This window comes from Meriones unguiculatus, chromosome 7, assembly GCF_030254825.1.
Source record: "Meriones unguiculatus strain TT.TT164.6M chromosome 7, Bangor_MerUng_6.1, whole genome shotgun sequence".
In the NCBI taxonomy this organism is placed as follows: domain Eukaryota; kingdom Metazoa; phylum Chordata; class Mammalia; order Rodentia; family Muridae; genus Meriones; species Meriones unguiculatus.
In genome coordinates this window covers 57746819-57765248 of record NC_083355.1, presented here as the reverse complement: position 1 = coordinate 57765248, position 18430 = coordinate 57746819, and positions in this window count along the sequence as shown.

The window sequence follows — 18430 nt, the reverse complement described above, 5'->3', positions numbered from 1 at the left end:
GGTCCACTCTGCGGGCGCGCGGGGCTGCGGCGTTCCCGCGCCTGTGCGGGGCCCGGGAGGTGCGGGGCTGCTAGGCGACCCCGACCGTCCCCCAGCGCGGGCGGCCATGCCCTTCCCCGCTCCGGGGCGCCCCGCACAGGTACCGCCGCGCGGTGCACGTCTGCGCAGGCGCCGGCTCCGTCCAGGCCCGGCCGGGCCGCGCCCGTCGCAGGTGCCTGGCAGGCCCGTTGCCTGGTAACCAAACATCCGGAACGCAGACGGAGGGGCGGAAGCCCACCTCCTCGGCCTGAGAGCGCAGCTGAGGGCCGCTGCTCGCTTCGGAGTAGGACTGCAGGGTCACGCCTGTGGCTCCCTCTCCTCCTGCACGTTACACGACGCCTAGGCCCAGTGTAGGTTAGCCCCGCTCCGATACAAACATGTGGAAAACACACCGGCTTGCAGGATGTACGTGTCAAGCCGTGTGAGCCGTCAGACAGGGACAAAGGTCAGAAACTCGGCTGCTCGGCGTGGTCTCAGCTTTTCTCAGAATGAAGTCGGGGCGCCGTTGGTCAGGTGTGGGAGGTGAAGCACGACTCCTCCAGACTCTGGGGTCGAGCTTCCTCCTTCTGCGTAAACGAGGAGTCGCCCCCGGGGCCGTGGGTGCGCGCTCCAGACGTTGCACCCAGATCGCCCTTGCCCAGCGGGGATGGAGACCTCCCCGCAGCCAAACAGGTGAACCCCACGCCCTCAGCCTTCCCAGGGTGCAGATGCTAGGCCCTCCTCTTGGCAGGCCTCTGGTAGTTCTGGATACAACTGCGTACAAGGGTAGGTAGGATCTTGTGAGCTCCCCACTGCTTTAGGAGAGGTGTGAACAGTCAACAGACCCAGGCAGGCCCTGAGTGTGGTAAGATGGGTTTTCTTTGGTTCATAGGAGAGTTCTGGGCAAACCCTACACACGCTCTGTCGCGATCAATCAATCAACACTAAAGTATTAAGGAATAAGGCATAGTATTTAATGTGACTGGAGTTTCACCTTTTTCCCTCCTTGTCATCCCACCTTTCCTCCAACTTGGCACATGAAGTAATTTTGAGAATTGTTTAACTGGCACCCAGTTTTCTGATATACAAATAGGATATATTGGGAAGTCAGATAGACAGTCTGCACTGCTGAGACAAAAGCAGAGAACAGAAATCCCACGTGCATTCCTGGTGAGCATAGCTTTCTTTCTGCGTTTAGAGCTGTGAGTGTTTTCTTTCACAACTTTTGAAAAGTAATAAAAACACTGTTCTTTCACCAAGTAAAAAAGGAGTGAAAATGACATGTCTATTGAATTAAATTATCAAATTAGGAGCTGGGTTGTTGTTATTGTTGTTTTAACTCTTTGATATAATTCTGCTACTAGCCTGTCTTTCCAATAAGCTATTTCTGTTTTCAAAACTGTTATGTAGTAAACTGATGTTCAATTTTATGACTTGAATAAATGTATCAAAACCCTTTCATGTTCTCACACTCCTAAAAACTTGACAACTAAATGGTCTCTGACACAGAATTACAGAACAGTTGGAAGACTGGCCAGTTACTCTGATGCTCCTCCAAGTTGCTTGCTCCTTCAGAGTCAAGCTGCAGTCCCCAAAGATCACTTATAAGCCCTTATGTTCTGAAAAGACCAGAAATGTTTATTGGATACAGAAAGAAAAAAATTAGGTTTACATTAAATTTACTGAGTAGAAAGTCTTTTCAAACATGTGTAAAGGAATTTTAATCCAGCAACATGGCTGCTCTGGCAAGGGATCACATCCAAAAACCTAGTTCTGTGTGATCCGGCTGGAATGTAGAGACACTGGATTACAATGTGATCTGGCTGGAATATAGACACGCCCTCAGTATACACCTTTAATCCCAAACAATGAAGATAATTAGTTTCCAGAAGGAAGCAGCCATGTTTAAAAATGACCCCTAACTGAGGGGCAGACAAAGTTATGAAGCTTAGAGGAGTGCAGGAGTCCCAACATTAAATTATTGCAGTACATGATGTTTAGGAAACTCACTCTTTGAGTCTCCTAGTTAAGAGACAAAGCCTGAGGACATAGCATACAACAATGGGATTTGAAGTGTATGAAATCACTTAAGAAAATCAAACCTCTGACTTTAAGACTGGCAGTGAAGAATCCGGGCGTAAGACCAATGTGCTGCTTGAGAAATCCTTAAAGCTATACTGCTGAAGCAAAGGAGGAGTCTGTCTCAGTCCTGCCACTGTTTCAAGAGAAATACAGACTGCCTACCTGTATACTCAGAAATTCCCTCTTTCCCCCTAAAACAAGGCAGACAGTTCTGTACAGTGAAACCAGTCAAATGATGTCATCTCTCTTGTGATTTTTGTTTTTTGTTATTTTGGGCCTTTGCGGGGGAGGCAGGTTAACTTGGTTTTATTTTATTTTATTTATTTTTAATTTTTTTATGGATAGACTCAGCACTGTGTCTGCTATGGATAAAGGTTGAGAATGTAGAACTTCACAGAGGCATTTAGTAGATAGTGAAAGTTACTCTTTTACAACATTTCAAAAGTAATCATAGACTAAATTTTATGATTATTGCTTCCGTTCTGTTTCGATTTGGGTTATTCAAACTAAGGTTAAACTTTCGTTTGTGCAGCCTGTCCTGAAAGAATTTGGCTTTTGCTTGCTGCACAGGCATTATTTGCAGTATTTTAACTGCCTGTGTTTGTTTTCCATGAGCTCCCACAAAGGGGCACATCTCTCAGAGACATATCATTTTCATGATGTGGTTTATTAAAAGCATAAGAAAATAAGTGTTGGTCAATGGAAATGTTATTTATGTGTATACTATAACTAGGAAAAAGACGTTTTGCCTCTATAGACAAATAGTTCAGGGTAAGTGTAGCAGCAGACACCGGCCATGGCCCTGCCTGCATGCCAGCCAAAGAGCAGCCAGTTAAAAACACAGCCACTTGAAATAGGATTCTTCAAGTTAATATTAAAATGAAAATCTTTATGTGCTATTTTGAAGTTCTTACACCATCAATATATAAAACATTGTAGGAATAAAGCCTCCAGTCAAGATTAGTTGTTTAAATTCTAGTTCATGAGGAAAAAATTTTAATCTCACACTAGATTATTTTAGTTCTTCAAATTGCTTTTGGGCTACCTTATTTAGAGTATTTATGTTTACGAATGAAACAACGTAATATTACTATTACCATATTATTATATCATATTATATTATATATCACGATTAAGAAAAAACACAGGAAAAACTCAAAGCTATAAAAAATAATAAAATGGCCAAAATCAGGTCATTTATCCCTGTGTTATGGTACACATGATTCAGATTTACCTTGATGTTCAATTTTTGCTTAAATTAAGTAACATTTCAGTTGTCTGAATGAATGCTTAAGCCATCTTTATGTTTGGTCAGTAAACTTGCATTAATCTTTTGTGTTTTATTGCAACATCCCCATGGGGTTACATGGAGCTTTGGAACTGCTTTTAATATTTTTATTGCATTATTTATTTATTCTGTGTGCATGTGTGTGTGTGGATATGTCATGGCCTGTGTGTGGAGGTCAGAGGACAATTTGCTAGAGTTAGATTCCTCTTCCCACCAAGCAGGTTCAAGGGATCAAACTCAGACCAATACACTTGACAGCAAGCACTTTCACCCAGGGAGCCATCTCACTGGTCCTGGTTTTCAGTGCTTCTGTGAACTCCAAAATATGTGGGTAAAATATAGTTATCTTTTCTTTTAAGTAAAAAATTAACTTGAAATAGGGATTATAGAAGAACACATAGGGAAATATTTTTGCAACCTTGAGAAAGAGTTCTAAGATAGAATGCAGAAAATAGAAACTCTGAAAAACTTGCTAAACTGGTCTTTATCATACTATAAAACCCTGTTCACTACAGAGACAAACTGTAATACAAGACAAAAACTGAAAAAAAAAAAATCAGAACTTTATCAAGAACAACTCAAGGTGAAGCTGGGAAAAGGCGCAGCAGTTAGAGCCCTGGCTGCTCTCCCAAAGGACCCAGGTTCATTCCCAGCACCCCCACGGCAGCTCACAATGTCTGCAACCCTAGTTCCAGACCTCCTCTTTTGACATCTGAAGGCACCAGACACATGGTAGGCAGACATGCAGACAAAACACTCATATACATAAAAGAAGTCCAACATATGCTAAATAATAAATTGAGAGATGTTTTTACATTCTGACATTAAAAATATGCCAGAATATGGGCAAAAAGTTTAAGCAGACACTTCACAAAAATACAACAAATGAAAATTAAAATAAGACAAAAATAAAAAAATGAAGAAGGATATATAAATGGCTAATGGTTAACAAGCAAGTGAAAACAACCCCATTAATCATCAGAAAATTGCTAATGTCCATTGAATACTATTTCACAGAACTAAAATGGCAGGAACTAAGAATAAACAAAGCGGACAGGTGTCCTGGGGAGCAGCTAGAGCAGTAGGTGACTGCGTCAGGGAGGGAGAAAGGAGTAAGTGTTACATTGTGAAGAACTGTTTAGCTTTTCCTGTGTGATGATTTGTGCTCATTGTCAGTCTGGCGGAATCAGGAGTCAGTGGAAGAGGGGCCTCTGCCATTCACGTGGAGTGTCTGGATGGCACGTGTTGGTGTGCGATGCATTTTAACTGTGGGTGCAAGCATCCTCTGAGCGGGAGCTTCTGGGCTGTGTAGAATGGAGAAAGTGAAACGAGCAATTGCAAGCTAGCACCCACCCCTCTTTCCTCACTGTGGACGTGATGTGACCAGCGCCTTCAAGCTCTGCTGCCTGGACTTCCTTCCATGATGAACTGTATACCTTGAACTATGAGTTAAAATTACTCCTTAATTTGCTTTTGTCAGAGTATTTTATCACAGCAATAAGAAACTGAGAAGTCTTACGAAAGAAAAGCATATTGTGACCCACCCATTTCTAAATATTTATACAGGAGAAATTAAGTCATAAGTCCGAAGTCCGAAGCCTTGTATAACAAGGGAAAGACTGACATATTGATAAAATTACAAACAACACAATATTGATGCAGTGGAATTCTGTTCAGCAATAAGAAGAAACACATTGCTGATGTGTTGGAAGCCTTTCACAGATGTGGTGCACAAAAGAAGGCAACTGAAAGAGGTTTGCACTGTGTCTATCCACAAAAATCTGTGGCCACTCAGCAGTGAGGAGAAGGTGCATGCTCGCCACTGAGGCTGATGGCCTGCACTCTTTCTCTGGGACCTACGTGGTGGGAGGAGACACCAACTCCTGACTCTCCCACATGCACATGCACTCCCCTCTTCCCACAATCATAAACAAATAAATGCAATTAACTGTTTAAGCTAATTAGGCTAAAATCCATTAATAAGCAAAGCTGACCTAATAGTGATAGAAAAATGGCATACCAGTGGAGTGAAGGAGATACGGTGTATGGAATACAGAGTGTTACAGGGAACAGAACTTTCTGGAATGAGGTGAAGTTCTTCATCTCAGTCAGCATGAAGATACTCATCTGTCAGAGCTAGAGCTGTACACTTGAAATCTAAAATCACCATTGTCACTCACACTACAACAAAACTATGCTTAAATAAAAAGATTTTGAATTGCTGATATCTATGACCAAAGGGTTCACTGTTCCAAAGAGTGAAACCACAGTTTCTGGAACTTCATCTGTATCCTCCTACTACATATGTATTGATTCCACACAGTCGGTAGACATCATGACTGAGAAGCTTCAGTCAAGCTGAGTTGAAATATCTTTGTAACTTTGTACTTATGTGCCAGACAGCATTCTTGGTACCAGTGTGCAGCCATGATCAAGTCCCTGTACCTCTTGCTTCACCGAGTTTGTGTGTGTAGAAGAGATAAACAGTGAAAAGCCATGCAAATGAAGGGTAGAAAACTTCAGGTGTCCTTGAATATAGTAAAGATAAAATATTTATAGAAGGGAAGAACATGACCATATTTTACTTATTGCTGAGACAAATTGAGCCATACGTGTTTGCATGTCAAATTATCCTATGTTTAGTTCCCTCGTGGTCGCAGATACCAGCTTCTACCTCTTTTATTCTCATTGTGCAGTGAAAATCTTTTTAAAACATACAACATGAAGCGATGTTTCACTTGTGTGTATTTATTTCCTCAGAGCCTTTCAGAAAAGACAAATTGGCAGTCCATCAGATCATTATCTTAAACAAAAATTCAGAGCACAGGAGTGTGTTTAAAGAAAAGCACAGGACCTTATGCACACCCACACATCCATTCTCTGGAACTCCACTTCTCCTCAGGACTTCAATATCTAAGGAGTTACCCAGTCAAAACCCTGGGCATTTCTAAGTCTCTAAGTTCAAAGCACCTCGTAAAAATATGACTACATACCAACCCCTTCATCACACCAGGTATCGTACAGAGAGCTAATGCCCATGCTCTAAAACTCTGGCTAGCTCCTGCCACACCAGAATGGATTCAGTCATTCCGATGATGTACATGACCACCGATTTTTTTATTTTTTTTAATTCTTTATTTTACACTTTATTCACTTTGTATCCCCCCTATGGTTCCCTCCCTCTTCCCGTCCCAATCCCTCCCTTCGTCTCCCCTCTGCACACATGCCACTCCCCAAGACCACTGATAGGGGAGGGCTTCTTTTCCTTTCTTCTGATCCTAGTCAATTAGGTCTCATCAGGAGTGGCTGCACTGTGTTCTTCTGTGGCCTGGTAATGCTGCTTCCCCCTCAGGGGGAGGTAATTAAAGAGCAGGCCAATCAGTTTATATCAGAGACAGTCCCTGTTCTTATTACTATAGAACCCACTTGGACCCTGAACTGCCATGGGCTACAACTGTGCCGGGGTTTTAGGTTATCTCCATGCATGGTCCTTGGTTGGAGTATCAGTCTTAGGAAAGACCCCTGTGCTCAGATATTTTGGTTCTGTTGTTCTCCTTGTGGAGTTCCTGTTCTCTCCAGATCTTACTGTTTCCCAATTCTTTCATAAGGTTTCCTACACTCTGGCCATAAGTCTCAGCATCTGCTTTGATAGTCTGCAGGGCAGAGCTTTTCAGAGGTCCTCTGTGTCAGGTTCCTGACTTATTCCCTCTTTTCTCCTCCTTCTGATGTCCATCCTCTTTGCCTTTCTGGATGGTGATTGAGCATGTTAGCAAGAGTCCTCCCTCTTGATTAGTTTCTTTAGGTATACAGATTTTAGTAGGTTTATCCTATATTATATTTCTATATGAGTGAATTTATACCATGTGTGTCTTTCTGCTTCTGGGATAGCTCACTCAGGATGACCTTTTCCAGATCCCACCATTTACCTGCAAATTTCATGATTTCCCTGTTTTTTATTGCTGAGTAATATTCCATTGTGTAGATGTACCACAATTTCTGTATCCATTCCTTCACTGAGGGGCGTCTGGGTTGTTTCCAGCTTCTGGCTATTACAAATAAAGCTGCTACAAGCATGGTTGAGCAAATATCCTTATTGTGTACTTGAGCCTCTTGGGTATATGCCTAGGAGTGGTATAACTGGATCTTGAGGAAGCGCTATTCCTAGTTGTCTGAGAAAGTGCCAGATTGATTTCCAGAGTGGTTGTACATTCCCACCAGCAGGGGAGGAGGGTTCTCCTTTCTCCATAACCTCTCCAGCATGTGTTGTCACTTGAGTTTTTGATCTTAGACATTCTGATGGGTGTAAGGTGAAATGTTAGGGTCATTTTGATTTGCATTTCCCTTATGACTAAGGACGTTGAACATTTCTTTAAGTGTTTCTCTGCCATTCAATATTCCTCTATTGAGAATTCTCTGTTTAGCTCTGTACTCCATTTTTAAATTGGATTACTTGATTTGTTGCTGTTTAACGTCTTGAGTTCTTTATATATACTGGAAATTAGCCCTCTGTCAGATATAGGATTGGTGAAGACCATTTCCCAGTCTGTAGGCTGTCATTTTGTTCATTTTGACAGTGACCTTTGCTTTGAAGCTTTTCAGTTTCATGAGGTCCCATTTATTGATTGTTGCTCTTAGAGCCTGTGCTGTTGGTGTTCTGTTTAGGAAGTTGTCTCCTGTGCCAATGAGGTCAAGGCTCTTCCCCATTTTTTTTTTCTAAGCAGTTTAGTGTTTCTGGTTTTATATTGAGGTTTTTGATCCACTTGGACTTTAGTTTTGTGCATGGTGATAGCTATGGATCCGTTTGCATTTTTCTACATGTAGCTATCCAGTTAGACCAGCACCATTTGTTGAAGATGCTGTCTTTTTTCCATTGAATGGTTTTGGCATCTTTGTCAAAAATCAGATGTCCATAAGTGTGTGGATTTATTTCAGGGTCTCCTATTTGATTCGATTGATCCACCAGTCTGTTTCTATGCCAGTACCATGCAGTTTTTAGTATTGTTGCTCTATAGTACAGCTTGAGATCAGGGATGGAGATACCTGCTGAAGATCTTTTACTGTAGAGAATTGTTTTAGCAATTCTGGGTTTCTTGTTGTTCCATATGAAGGTGAGAATTTTTCTTTCAAGGTCTGTAAAGAATTGTGTTGGTAATTTGATGGGAATTGCATTGAATCTGTAGATTGCTTTTGGTAAGATGGCCATTTTTACTGTATTAATCCTGCCAAGCCATGAGCATGGGAGATCTTTCCATCTTCTGATATCTTCTAATTCTTTCTTCAGAGACTGGAAATTTTTTTTCATACAAGTCTTTGACTTGCTTGGTTAATGACCACCAATTTTTAAGCATTTATTATGTACTGTTACAATAGTATTACTGTTATTAATGTCTTTATTTATTTTGGTCTTTATCAGTAAAGGGGCAGAGAACTCAGCCCCTAAGAGTTTTAGCTATCTTTGACTTGCTTGGTTAATGACCACCAATTTTTAAGCATCTATTATGTACTGTTACAATAGTATTACTGTTATTAATGTCTTTATTTATTTTGGTCTTTATCAGTAAAGGGGCAGAGAACTCAGCCCCTAAGAGTTTTAGCTATGTTTGACAACAGTGAAAAGCCAAGAACTGCAGTACTCTCAGTTACGATCATAAATCTTATAGAAACCCAGTTTTTGTTTTTATTCAAAGCCACCTGCTCTACCAGCTTAAACAGGTGAAGCCATCCGTGCACATCCAGTTCCTACGTAGACTTAGTACTACCCTAAAACCTGCCATCTCTCTTCCTTCGAGAACTCTTCAGCCGCTCCGGAAGGACAGCTCGCACCATTAGTCACTGCCTGCTTGGAAGCAGAGACGAGCAGAGGACAAACGTGATCTGCCCGTGGCTTGCACTGTAAGAATGGAATTGAAACCAGGAAACCCAAGTTGTCCTTTCTAAGCCCATCGTCTAGTATCTCCTCTGTACCGAGCAATCCACGTGGGAGAGAAACCGACAGCTGACTCCTCCTAGACAGATGAAAGACTATGCTTGTGTTTATATTTTGCCTCAGGAAATGGTGACAACAGTGATGCTAACTCTTGAGAAACCATGAGTCAGGAATGTAAATGAAGGCAAGAAATTAACCTGAGGCATACAACTGTGCATTCTTAACACTTGAACAGAACAGAAACTGGGGGTCAAACGTTTATTTATATAAATACTAATAGTTAATAGGAAAAGAGTGGACAGGGGTTATACAGATACACAAGCAGAAGCGGAGGAGGAAGAGGAGGACTCTTGCTTTCACATTCTGATGCAAGATTAAAGAGAATCCTCTGGGCTAAAGCTTTGTGGTGGAATGTCTGCCTAAAACAAGGCATGTGGGAGGCCTTGTTTTCAGTCCTCAAAACTACAAAGGCATAAAAAGTTTTCTGTAGATGACAGGATTCTCAGTCTGTAGGGCTGTTAGAAACACAGGCTGGACATGTCAGAATTTGAGTCTTAGCTCTGCCGTTAGATGGCGCTATGCAGAGTTCTTTGTACTTGTTCACATTCCTTGAGAATAAACCAACTTTTAAGATTAAAGTAAGATGGTGCACTCAGTATGCCTGGCTCGCAAAAGACACTCAGAGCACTGTTGCTTCATTTTCTCTCTTCTTTCTATGTAGTTCTTCTCACATAATGCTTTGTATAACTAGTTACCTGGGTGTGTCTTATCTTTTCCCTTCATTAGACTTTAACCTCTGTAATGATGGAAATGGCAGCCTATCATTTTTCTTTCTCTGAACATTGTCCTTAAACAAAAAGGTTCTTGAAAAACTATGCACTGAATGCTACATTTTGTAATCCAGCAAACAGTCAAGCATTTTAATAAATAAAACCATCCCCAAATTCCAAGTGATTTTTCATCTTCACTGGGTAGGGCACTTTGCCTGTCTTTCTTTCTTTCTTTCTTTCTTTCTTTCTTTCTCTCTCTCTCTCTCTCTCTCTCTCTCTCTCTCTCCCTTTCTCTCTCTCTTCCCTTCCTTCCTTCCTTCCTTCCTTCTTTCCTTCCTTCCTTCCTTCTTTTCTGTCTCTGTCTCTGTCTCTCTGTCTCTGTCTCTCTCTCTCTCTCTCTCTCTCTCTCTCTCTCTCTCTCTCTCCTCTCTCTCTGGACTTGCTTTGTAGACCAAGCAGGCCTCAAACTCAGAGATCCGCCTGCCTCTGCCTCCCTGAGGCCTGGGATTACAGGTGTGCATCCCCATTCCCAGCTTCACTTTTTATTTCTTAAGCAGTCTTTCTGGACCGTTTGATTAAGTCTGTAGCCTTTCTACTGCAGACAAGCCGTCTTCTGAGGACCGAATGTGCTTACCATTCACCTGAGGCTTGTTCTTGCCCTAATTGGCTTGTGCTATGCATGCCTACGCTATCCCAAGCACCAGTGCTTCCTTCCCTTTGTCAGCAGAACTCTCAGGATCTGCAGCATGGCTTCCTACAAGTGCTGTTCCTTCACATGCCACATAACATTCCCAAGAGAGACCCCATACACAGCAAGGGTCTCACACAATTATAATAAATCTGGGCCAGGAACTAGATGAAGAAAAACCAAGAGAAAAGGGAATTAGCAGAAAAAATATCTTGAGAAAATTCACAGTTAATAGGGTTAGAAGAAGCTTTTGCAGACCTCAATGGGCCCTTTTAAAAGTGGAAAACGCGACTGGCAAGATTGCCCAGTGGGTACTGAAGCTTGCTGCCAATCCTGAACACCTGAGTTGAACCCCCAGGCTGGGGAAGAAAAGAACTCACTCCCACAGGTTTCTCTCTGACTGCCACATGTGAATGCATGAACAACAACAACAACACACATGCACACACACATAAATGAAAATATAATTTTGTAAAAATGTGGAAAACATTAAACCAACCCTGAAACATTTTCATTAGTAGAACACTCACACTTCAGTACCTACTGAGAAGCAAACCTGGAATGAAAAGAAATATGGTCCCATAAAAAAGACAAAAGACACGTTTCTGAAGTGTCACCTACTCACAAGAAGCCCCAGTCTCATCCTTCAGGGAATGTTACAGGAGATCTTGTTGTCCAGGAAATGATATTCGTGTTACAGCCCGAACCTTCCAATAGGATAAGATGTGAAGGTGGAAGTCAGTGGTATAAATAAGCCTGGGATAATTTGTGTGTTTGCTTCTTTAAAAAAAAAATAGTTTTTAAAATTATAATAGGAAAGCATTTATAGAGTCATGATACACTGAAACATGTGTACCCTGTACAATATGTATATGTGTGTTAGGATTTATTATTTTTAAGTGTATTTGTGTGCAGCTCTGTGTGTTAATGTGCACACAAGTGCACGCTGATGCCTGCAGAGCCAAGCCCCGACAATGCATACACTGTAAGCTGAGCATTTGCCCAAGAGTCCAAAGCTTTCTAAAAATGCAAAAGTTTATAAAGCAAAAGTAAAAATTATAAAAATTTATAAAGTAAAAATAAAAATTATAAAAGCAGGCCTAGAGAAATGGCTCAGCCATCAAGAGTAGACTGCCCTTGCAGAGGATCTGCGTTTGGTTCCCAACACCCACATCAGACAAGTTCACAATCACCTGTGCTGCTAATAAACTCAGCGGCAGGGGATCCGATGCCCTCGTCTGGCCTCCTCAGGCACCTGCACTCATGTTCCCCCCCTCCTCCCACACACACAAGTACAAATAATCATTTTTTTTAATTTTTAAAACATTTTTCAAATTTAATTAGAAAGCAAGACTTATCTTGCTATTAAGGAAAACTGTAAATAAATGTAGTGAAGCCTAAACGGTAAAGGTGACACGAGCACAGGGAGCACAGGGCTATCCTCGGCCCTCACACTCACTAGCATCTGCTCAGTGAGTCCTTCAAGCTCCATTTACGGTAAGCGGCCTCCACAAGGAAGCCATGTTTTATCTTTTACACTACGTTTTAACTGTACCTTCCCTGTGTGCACATGTACACACAGGCAGGTCTGTAGCATTGTGTTTTACTTACCTACGGTGTTTAGAAGAAGGGCACGCAGCACAGATTGTAGCACAGGCACAGTAGGCCATGCAGTATAGCCCAGATGTTAACGAGGCTCCACCGTCCGGGTTTATATCGTGAAGTACACAGTTCAATGTTTGCATAGCTATGACGTGACAGTTGCACTGTTTCTAGAAAAGAAAAATCCCAGTGTTTTGGACAGGTGACTAGGACTCTGTCTTCCATCTCATTCCGCATGAGTGTGTAGGTTTGTGCCGTGACTGTGAAGACCGTCAGAATCTGTTGCAGAGGAACAAACACACTGTTTGGTGTAGCAACACCACTCTGGTATCCTCACAGTCAGATACTGCAGTGTCAGGATCGAGGCGCAAACACTATACTCAAAGGAGGCAAAGCAGAAATGGATTGTGTTAAACAGTCTGTCCTGCCTTTGTGAAGTCTCTTTAAAGAAGAAACATGGAAAATGACAAGGCACAGCAAGACTGTGGAACCACTCAATTCTGTTGACTGATGCTGCTCACTCTGGCATGTGCATTTTCCAGTAAAGATACCACATACTTCTCGTTTGTGTACTTTCATATATGTTGTACTTCAGCAAAAAAAAAAAAAAAGAAAAACAGCTTTTTTTTTTTATTAATAACATTTCATCTTGAAGCCCTTTTAATCCACACAAACACTTTCTATTTTTCTATTTATTTCATCCACATTTTCAGGCACTTCTCCACTCGTTTTCCTGGTTGGAAGTCTGAGGTTAAAAGCTGAGTGTTATTTGTCCTTTGTTTCCTAAAAATCTTTGCATACTGTATGCACTTAATAAATACTACATTGAAATAAAAATAGGGTATTAAATAGAGTATATTGAAATGCTTTATAAGAAATTTCAAGCAGACATACTATCAAACAATTACTTCTAACTCACCTTTCCCTTTCCCTACCAACTTTACTCTCTTCATCATGTATTTGTTTTATATTCATGAGATAAACATTCAAAAACTGCAAGGAGTCCATCACTGTGGCTCTAGCAAGTATTTTTATAATATTTATTTATTTATTTTTGTATTTCAAGATATTGTTTTTAAGTGTAACCCTGGATGTCCTAGAACTTGCTCTATAGATCAGGCTGGCCTCAAACTCACCTGTCTCTGCCTCCCAAAAGAATGCCCCTCCCTGACTCCAGCCTGCCTCAGAGGCTCCTCTCTAAGCCTTCATAACCCATGGAGTTCCATAACACTGAGCTGAAACAGTCTCTTCAATGTTCTGCCTCCTAAATTCTGAGGACCTTGAGAGCCAAGTCTCTTTCTTTTTTGTTGTTTGTTTTTTTTTTAAATTCTAATGTATTACCTGCAATAAAGTTAACACTGAAATAAAGTTACATATTTGAATAAAGGAATTAATTATAGACTTTGCCCATCAAATTCCTAATTAAATGAGGCTTTGTGCCTGGAGATGCATTACGAATATACACATCTGAATTTGTGGTGAAAGTCTAACAGTGCAATTAAACTGGGCATCTCAGAAGTGTAGAGTATTAACTATGAGAGTATTAACTATGCCTCACAAGACCCAGCTCTGTTTCTGGTAATGTGAGACTAAGATGCCCCAAGGACTTCTATCAGTGCAAAGGACTGAAAAAGAAAGAGATAGAGAACTATTCTAAAATCTCTATAAATGAACAGCTTGGAGATGGCAAACAACTAAATAACTAAGCTCCCCAGAGATAATGAGCCTCACGCACGACGGCTGCCAGCGGCATCTGAGAGGGTTTGGAAACCCAGACCTGTTGCTTTTAACTGACAGCAGCATGTCAGAGTTGGGACAGAAAACCTGGGCTTGTATGAGATGAGAAAGCCGAGTGATACAGTACATTGTGCCATAGCTGGGACTCTGACAGGAGGTTGAGCCCAGCAGAAACTCCTGCACAGAGAGCACCGTGCTCAGCTCGGTCTTTCTTGGAATAAAGCTGGAAAAGATTTCTCACAAGATGGAGTGTGGAAAATGTTCACTGTAGCATTCTCCCCTTGGACATTCACAGCCTGAGGACTGCTCTCCTGCAGAGACTGCTACAGCCAAGGTTAGCTAAGCCTGCCTCCTTGATCCGCCTGTATGCCAGGACTGTGTGTTCAGCTGCATGCAATAACCCCAGCTGTTCCACTGCAAACACCGAACACAATGAGCTTCCTGGGTGCAGGCAGCAGTTTCTTCATCAGAGAGTGCAGTCCACCTGACCTCAGCTCTTCTGTTTTCTCTTCATCCCATTAGCTCCCTAGTCAGGTCCATGCAAGAACTCAACACAATTATTTAAAAATCAAGGATATACTCAAGGGATGAAGGAGTCTAAAAAAATTATGACCAGAAAACTAGAATCAAATCTAACAATAGAAACAAAAAGTACAACTAAGATTAAAAATTCAAAGATTGAAAAAAAATTCAAAGATCAAACTAAGTATCAGATTTCTCATAAAAAAAGAATTACTAAAATGGAAAATAAAATAATAGAAAACACATATAACATAATGCAAAGTTATTAGAATCTAGATGAAGAGAATAAGAGAGTTGGAAATAAGAGGTCCATAATGTACTTTTTTCCAAATATAGACATATTATTCTGCTAAGACTATCAGGACAAAACACCAAAGGCTTTGTGTCTTTTTGACAGAAGTTTATGTTCTCTTTGTTCGCGAATGAGAAGGCCAAGAATAAGGTTCTGCCTAAGACTGGCTCCAAGTGAGGCTTCCCCTTTTGACTTGCAGACAGCCGCCTTCTTGTCCACTTTCTTCTAGCCTTTCCTCTGTGCGTGTAGGTGGTGGATGCAGAGACGGAGCTCTGGTCTGTCTTGGAAGGACACCAGTTGTACTGAATGATGCCCTCCATATGTCCCCATTTGACCTCAGTAAACCACCAAATGTCCTTGTCACCAAATACAGTTACACCCGGGGTAGAACTTCACACGTGAATTTCGGTGGAACTCAATTCTGTCCGTTACAATAGGCAAGACTAATAACATAAGAGAGAATATTTCAGGACATAGTAACAGAAAACTTTAAATTTCCAAGGCAATATAGGTGAAAATAAATTCAAGCTTTGACTCAGGACACTGAAATAACAGGATATCAATGACAAAATATTAAGGTCAAATAAAGGGACAGATTATCTACAAAAGAACCATGATTAGACTGATAGCCAGCTTCTCACAGTGAACTAAGAGATAATGGAATCTTAAATCAATAAAAAGACGAAAGCACCAGGATATACAAATATTACTTAAAGCGTGTTACTGAACACCCAGGAACCACAAACGTTACATTCTTTACAAATTCCGATGGCAGTACATTCAGCCACAAACTCTCTATGAACTTAACAACAAGTTTCAGAGGAGTAAGGTCAGAAAGCATGGGATCTCTAAACTTTAACTAAATTGGTAAACATACTGAAATAAGTACTTTTATGTGCAAAAAAAAATACTAGAACATTTCTTACAAGACATAAAAAGTATGAACTATTTAAAATGATATAAAACACTATCACATTTTATGGTAATAGGTTACTCGCAGAGAGGCACATTCATAGTTTTTTGTTTTCCCCCTTTGCTTTTTGTTTTTGTTTTAGGCAGTTCCTCACTGTTGCTCAGGCTAGTCTTGAACTAGACTCAAAAACAATGCTCCTGTCTCAGTCTTCAGAGACGCTGGAACTGCCTCCTTCCCCAGCAGGAGACTCACTACTTTAAATGCATATTAAAGAAATGAGAGAGCGTTGGGTGTGGTGGCAGCAGCCTGTAATCCCAGCACCATAACACAGAAGGGTTCAGGGTTTGACTACAGAGGAAAATTTTGTCCCAACGTGGGAAAAACAAAACAGACAAACAAAAAAATCCTAACACCAACAAAATTGGTCAACATCCAGCAAAACAAAAATCAAGACAAAAAGAGACGTAATCAATAAAAGAAGGCATCACAGAGCCACAATTAAAAGGATAATAAAAATGACTGAAACACTCTCAATAAACATAAACACTTAAAAGAAACAATTTCATAGGAAAGTATCAGCAATCATAGCAGAGTCATGTGTCGCTAGGGGGGGAGACACGGAAGATGGTATCTCCTTCTGTACTTCAGGAACGGGTTTGAATTGCTTCCCGATCAGTCCCAGCTTTCGCGCTGAGCCTCGAGGGCCCGGTGGAGCGCGCCAGCGCCCGCAGTGGAGGCTGCACAGACCGTGGGATCATCTTGGAGCTTTGTGAGAGCATTTCCACTGCTCGTTTGTGCAGCCCCAGAAATTCAGAACTCAGCCTTGGCTCTGGAGTTGGACATGCTCCAGCTTGATCAAAACGGGGCACAATCAACGCTCAGGCTGCCTGCCTCTTGCCGGGTGCTGCAGGAATTCATGATACTGTGGACACCCTCTTCCAGCTCTCCACAATCGGCACGTCAGATAACAGAAGCCGAAGAGACGGTGCAGGAACACGGTGCAGAGAAACAGGGATCCCATCGTGTTTTTAAACTCAGCTCGGCGAGCGGTTGCGTCCTGTATAATAAATGCTACGCTCCTATCTCTGCTCCTTGTCCCTGGCGGTGGAGACGTGTGCTCAAGGGAATCCTACTCAGGCGTCATGAGAATGATTCTCCAGGGATCTGATTTCGGAAATTCAGAGCATCATATACTTACTCTTATTTTTTCTAAGCCAAAGTTGTTTAAGACGTTTGGTGGTGGCCATTTTGTCCGCGGAGACCTGGGAACCCTGGAAGATGGACAGGACATGGGGGGCAGTGGCCCCCTATCTATCCCAGCAGTGTCCTCTTCCTGTACGCGTGTGCCGTGCATGTCACACGCAGACACTTTTAGGAGTTGACTGGCTTTGTACCTGCTGAGTGGAAAATGTAATTTTAGTTTAGGCAACTACCTGAGTCTGTCGTGTGTGCGCGGCATCTGAGTACTGGGTCACAGCGGTAGAGTACTTCTTAGTCTGCGTCCTGATCATACAAGAACGAAGGTTGCTTGTTTAAAAAACAAAAAAAACTGTTCTGTTTTACCAATAAAGACTCAGGAGCCAGATGCTGGGGTGAAAACCTGCTAGCTCAGTGAGGCAGAGAAAGCACCCAGTTCAGGTCTGGATGGAAGAAACTCAAAAGGCTCCCTAGGACAACTGACAGCCCAGGAGGAAATGGCCAGGAAAAACAACCCCAGGCCAAAAGCTTGTAGCTCAAAGCCCCAAAAGCCAGGGAGCTGAGGAGCTGGAACCTAAGCTAAAGCCAGAGCTTGAGCTAGAACCTCTTTCTTCTCCACGCTGTCTTAAATACCCCTAAATTCAAAGTCCCCGCTACTCTTTAATCCTGGTCAGCGGTTTTCTTGCTCTGCCTCTTGAGCTAGAGCTAACTTTATTAGATTAGATACAGCGAACTCCTAGGTAAAAGGTGTGTGCTAGGGCTGGGTGAACCACACCATAATCCCCTGCTTACAATAAACAGTTCTTGGATTAAAGGTATGTGATAGGACTCAACCCCGCCAAACAAGAAGCAGGGTTTTACAGTCCACAGTTCTGGGGTTCACAATGGGATCAAATACCCTGCAAGAGCTGCCACTCATGGGACTGGTGTGAGCGACCATTCCGCCAATTGTTCTCTAACCCGGGGGCCTGCACAGCAGACATTCCTCACATACGCCACCCCACAGAGTACAGGCTCCTCAGTGGTCCGTGTGTAAGCTGCTTTCGAGGGGCTCAAAATACACTATGTAAGAAAAAAAAACTCACCAAGCAACCCACGAAAGCCTCTTTATCTTCTGATGTTCTTCGCAACAGTCTCTGGACCCCGTGTGACAGTGCTCCACGGAGGCAGTTTAGGAGGTGAGACCCTCGCTAATCTGGTGATGTCTGGCTCAAGCGGTCAACCCTCTGGAATTGGATGCCTCATTAGTGAGATCAAGAGGATTTATAAGATTTCTTCTCTCTCCATAATATGGCCCCCATATGTTTGTCTGCGCAGGCTTCCTCCACGCACGGGGACAGCAGCAGTGGGTGGAGGGACGAGCACAAATACTGCACTAGTTACAAGCAATCCAGT